This window comes from Arctopsyche grandis, chromosome 2 (genome assembly GCF_051622035.1).
Source record: "Arctopsyche grandis isolate Sample6627 chromosome 2, ASM5162203v2, whole genome shotgun sequence".
In the NCBI taxonomy this organism is placed as follows: domain Eukaryota; kingdom Metazoa; phylum Arthropoda; class Insecta; order Trichoptera; family Hydropsychidae; genus Arctopsyche; species Arctopsyche grandis.
The window spans coordinates 18,680,717-18,686,491 of record NC_135356.1 but is presented as its reverse complement, the minus strand read 5'-3'; the positions used below and the strand labels follow the sequence as shown (position 1 = coordinate 18,686,491).

The window sequence follows — 5,775 nt, the reverse complement described above, 5'->3', positions numbered from 1 at the left end:
TTTTGATATTATTGTTTATAGGATATTCTGAATAGGGCGGTTTATGGTAAATCTAATATATAATTCCGAAAGAAACTTTGTATGTAAGGTTTGTTCGGGAACATCTAAAACAAATCAAAGTTTCTATGACGACGATATCGACATCCTTGAATATTATTTTTTTTCGATTCAAAATATAAATAAAAAAACAAATTAATGTTTACTATCAGATTTTTTGCTATGTTTAAGCTGTTTATATTACAAATACCTAGCGAAGCCGGGTAAAACCATTAGCATATCATATTTTTTATTATGTACATATATGCCCATTTCAGTTTTGTTTTATTTATGACTATATCAAATATATGTGAGTAAAATTACTTGCTAGATTAATGCCATTTTTTTAAATAAATTTTTAATACGAGGTAAAAAAATTATATAAACATGTTGAGTATTACTGATACAAAAATGAACGTTAGCGCGTCTAGTAATCATTTTTTTTTAAATTGAATTATCTAGTTTAGTTATTAAATAAATTACATATTAATTTTTAAAACTATATTTCATGTACAGGTATTTATTTAATGTTTTTTTTTTGAGGCGTTTCCATGGAAATTTTCGAAAGATCAAATTTTGAATTGAATATATTTTAATTGAGTTTATACGAATTTTTACACAAATATAATTCTTTATTAATAATTTGACTAATGTTATATAATAATACAGCGTAGTATATAAAATATTTTAATTTATTATGAACGTACACGCCGAAAAATCAATAGCGTATGCCGCAAAAACGGTGTCGGGCAGGAAACGGATATGAACAGAGACATCACGCTCGGATATGAACACAGATATACGTAGTATAAATAGCTGACCCACGACGAAGCGTGCCATTCCAGCTGCATCTTCGGTTGAGATAACACGTCGTGTCGCAGCTGGTTCGCATCGACGCTCCCCAAACAAGTAAGTCCCCCCTCTTGCGCCTTCGCCCGTCTTTGTATTTGTATTTACATCTTTCGTGTTAGCGTGGCCGTCTCCATCACCAAGATGGTCTCACGGGGTATTCTCATCTCACTTAATGGCGTCTCAATTTCCTAAGATTAGCATTCGTGTGCTAGCTTGAGGTTGCGTGAATTTAGGAATCATAGGCCGCTGATCAACTTCAGGGCAACCTGAACGAGGATGTCCTCGGATTAGTGTTGCTTTCGTGAAAACTGAGTCGCGCTCTCAAAATGGCGGCCTCGACTGCCTCGTAACAGTTTCGATGGGGGCGTCTTGTTTTTTTTTTTTCAAGTTTCATGGCGGTTCATTGAAATTAAATCGTTCGCATTTGGTCCCCTCCCTTTTATTTATTTATTTATACTTTGGATCGATGTAGTCTGAAGCTTTATTTTCTTGGGTGTGGCCTTTGTCTTTATCCTCCATTTTGTTTTTTTCAGAATGGCGTCAATGCAATCGATCAGCCGAAACAAAGCTAGGGCGTGGCTTGTTCCACCACACAGTCTTTCAAGAAGATTTTCAATCAAAAATGGCTGAATATGATCATGCAGCGTCTTTGGAACAATAAATAAAGTAAGTACACCATCCTTCACATACACGCACTTCTGTTTCATGATGACACTTACAACCACCAAGATCTCTGATGGGCCATGAAGATCTATTTGCTAACTGATGGAAACAAACAACAACAAAAAAATTATTGCTTTGCGACACTTCTCTTATATGGATTGTTTTATTTATTTTTTAGATGGAGCACCCAGATGACTCTGATGCCCTTGAGATGAAATCTGTAAGTATTATGATATTTTCGAAGCATTTTTGTTTTTGGTTACTATCTTGTATTAAATCTTTTTCTCTTTGCAGCATTCTCAAACACGATGACTGGTCGTATCCAGAGGTGATTCAAATGTAAATTTTTGCCCTTTTTTTTACGATTTTAAATTTTAAGGAGCGCGTCTTTTATTTTAATTTTATATGCGATTTTTTTTGTTTTATGTTATTTTTTAAGAATTAGAAAGGGATGCATAAGCGTAATCTATTTGGAAATTTTTATTCGAAAGTGCGCTTCCCGCACTTTCGAGCGTTAAATAAATTTCAATTTTCCAAGTTATTTCACAATAACTTTTGAATTTAGTTAGGGATTTTAGTTTTACTATTCGCTTGCGTAAGGACACCTTTCTGGTGTCGTGTTGTTTTTGATAGCTGTTACAGATTACACTGGAAATAAGTTGCCACACCAGAAAAGTTTTGTTAGACTAGGTCGTTGGTATTGTTGGTTCTATTAGCTGTATGAAAGTTGGCCTATTAGAGCCATCGATAGTCAACAGGATGCACTGAAGACCTATGTATTGTTATATTATTTAATTCTGATATGTTTTGCTCTGTAAAAAATGTGAAATAAATTAATATATGTGGAAATATTTTGTTTCATTTATGAAAACTTACACCCAAACCATTCGCAATCAAAATGTAAGAGAAAAAAATTCTCCTTTCTCCCAGTATTTATGTATCGATTCTACTGTAAAAAAAAAATGTTTTTCGAATTCGAATCATTGGCGCCTAAATATTTTAAATAAGCATCTGGTATTTGGAAAGATATATATGTGGCACCATATTGTCGAAAAGCAATGATCGGTCACTGACCTTTGTCCATTTGTTATCTAATATATATGGAATATTGGATGTTATTCAACAATTAAAGTCAGTCACATTATTAGATAATGGATTACACCATATATGGTAAAGATAATTTGTGAACACGTATACATTAATGAATAATTATAAAAAATAATGGTTTACCAATAGGTGGGAAAAGTTATTGAATATCGATTATTAAATTTCGGGTTTATATTTTATTAGTTTCGCTGTTTTAAAATGTCAATACATATTGAGAAATTGATTCAGGGCTGTTGAGTGGTTAAAAAAAATCACGACTCTGATTCCGATATTTACAAACAACACGACTCCGACTCAAAAATGTTAAATTTTATCAGGTTGTTTTCCTATCTTTGCAAATATTTTTCATGTTATAGGCATACAAATAAAACTAGATCGGATCAAACTTTATTAATTATTTATTTGAATTTATTCTTAACGTCTTGAACTCTGAAAGCCACTATAGTGGCTTTCGGATATTCGGCTGCCAGCTCGGAAAGCCAGATAGTGGCTTTGTTAAGAGGGCTGACAGCAGCGCCTTGTCCATACAAACGTACTAAACTTCTCCCTTCCTCAATTATGGCACTAGAGAAATTATTTTTTAATATGCTATGGATATCCACCATTGGGGTGCATCTATCGTTTTATTTTTTTGATTAATTATTTTTTATAGGAGCTAGGAGCCGCCAAACATCTATAAAATCGCCTCTTTTTTACACCCACGAAAAGAGTCCAGCGTGCTTATTTAACGGTCGATTTTAAAACAAATACGCTGACAGATGCACAGAAAATATCTTTCTCATACCGATGAAATTTTTTTAAAAATTGGTCCAGTTTTGGAGGAGAAAATAGTTGATTAGGAAAGCTCGATTTTGTAAATTTAAAAGAGGTAGAATCTGTTGGACGCGCATCTGTCCCTTTTACTCAATATATGTGCGGGGGTCGGGGGGGGTCCGAGGCTAGTACACGTACACGTACACTATACACACACACTCGCACTCTCATACGCGCTCCCATACGACTCATATACCACTGTTCACATGACAAGTTCATACATACGATATACAATTCGCTCGAATCGTAACTACACAATATGTACGTATTACATATTTCGATACATAAGTACTATATTCGCGCACACCAAATTGCAACTTCTGACTTGTCGATTTCTTTTTATTTCTCCAGATTGGTGTGTCTATGTATGTACGTGACACTTTTATACGAACTTCTAAAATAAAACAATGTGTTATGTAAAGTAATTATTAAATTTATTCAAAATATTTTTTCATTTTGTTTGCGGAGAAAATGAAAATAAAATACTAAAATCTATTTTCTACATATATATTAGTGAAATATTCACATTTTTAAAAATACAGGAAAAGATTATAGTAATTAAACCCTTTCACGGGCAAATTATTTTAAATTGATATATACGATTTTTTTCTTGAATATTGTTCACAGGTACAAACAGAAGGCAAATATATTTTTTATTTATTTATTTTTTATTAAAACAATTAGTAATAAAAGTGGGAAGTATATTTTCCAGGGATCTATCCTTGGTGCAGTTTTGAAAAATGAAAATGCATTTACAGATAACAAATATACTGAACATAAAATAATAAATGAAAATAAAACACACATTATTAAATAAAATATGGATATATTTAAATAGACTTATCAGCTTCCATGGCATTAGCGCTGTCACGCCAATTTTTAAAACACTTGTGCTCAGTTGCATTTAATTTTGTAGCTCTGGCACATATGCAGCAGTAAGGGCGGTTTCAGACTAGCGTTTTTTTCTGCGCGTATACGGTCGTTTCGGCATACGCGCTTACACGCGCGCTACTTTTTGCGCTTCAAAAAACCGAACGCGCGTACACGGGCTTATTCCGGCGTTTTCACTCGAACCGGTAGTGGTGATTTAGTATCAACATGGATAATACGAGCTTATAAGCGCGTCTACGCTCGTACGAGTCGCGCGTATGGAAAACGAAGCGCCTATACATGCCTACATGCACTTCAAAAAACGAGATTATAAGCGCGTATAATGGTCCGTACGCACCAAACCAACGACGATTTTGGGCCAACTTTTAAAACAAGTAGCGTACAAAAAATCGAAATAAAAATTAAATAAAAAAATTGAAATTAAATATCAAAATTAAGCTAACGAGCGAGATTGAGCTAAAATTAGATCATCGTTGATGTTTTGAATTACAACAATGTTTTGAATTACGACGATATGCATTACAACCAGAGAAATATTATAATTACGAGCGAAAAAAACCTTATTATTATTTCTTATAAGTCGTCACGATAACTACTGTGTTTCGCCGTCGATGAAATATTTAACAAAAAAAATGTCGGTGATTTGTCAAAGGGTTTTTTTTTCTTTCGTCGAAATAAAATTAATAATCACACATTATCCGATAAAATTTACCTCTGAAATGATTTAATTAATTGATTTATTTCGACGAGAGAAACAATTGAAGACTAAAAAAATTTCGTTTGATAAACCGACTACGTGTCGAGTTGGGACCATCGCTCGGTCACCCATACTAACACATGATATATTCTCAGTAACTGCGCATTACGGGGAAGTAAAAATAATAATTCTTTGATTTTTTTTTTCGATCTTAGTGCGTATCTTCGTAAGTCAAAACATCTTCGACAAACAAAAGTCGAGGATTACCTGTATGTGATTGTTGATGATCTAATTTTAGGTCAATCTCGAAAATTTATTTAAATTGGGCATGTTCTGTTTTAACTTTCAATATTTTATTTTAAATTTAATATATTGATTATAATTTTATTTTGATATTTCAATTTAATTTTTAAATAACAATAATATTTTTAATTTTGATATTTAATTTCAATTTTTAAATTTAATTTTTATTTCGATATTTTGTACGCTACTGGTTTTATCCTGCTGGTTAAAACGTTGGACCAAAATCGTCGTTGGTTTGGTCCGTACTCAGCATAAAACGCTAGTCTGAAACCGCCCTACGAGTTTCGTACTCCGAGATATAAAACTTTTTTAGTTCGGAGCCCTACTATGCACGCTGCACCAGACAAGGAGCTAAACCCACTTTTATATGATCTCTTTGCCCAAGAACCGTCTGCAATGACTGTCAGTAAGGG

General features: G+C 33.1%; 1 long non-coding RNA gene across 1 annotated transcript; it reads left to right on the top strand.

Annotated features, from left to right (window-relative positions):
* The first annotated feature begins 831 nt into the window (after positions 1–831).
* Positions 832–2,504, top strand: LOC143922992 (uncharacterized). Its single transcript, XR_013261680.1, has 4 exons — positions 832–945; positions 1,422–1,554; positions 1,730–1,771; positions 1,846–2,504. It is a non-coding gene; the product is annotated as an uncharacterized LOC143922992 (long non-coding RNA).
* Positions 2,505–5,775: the final 3,271 nt, after the last annotated feature.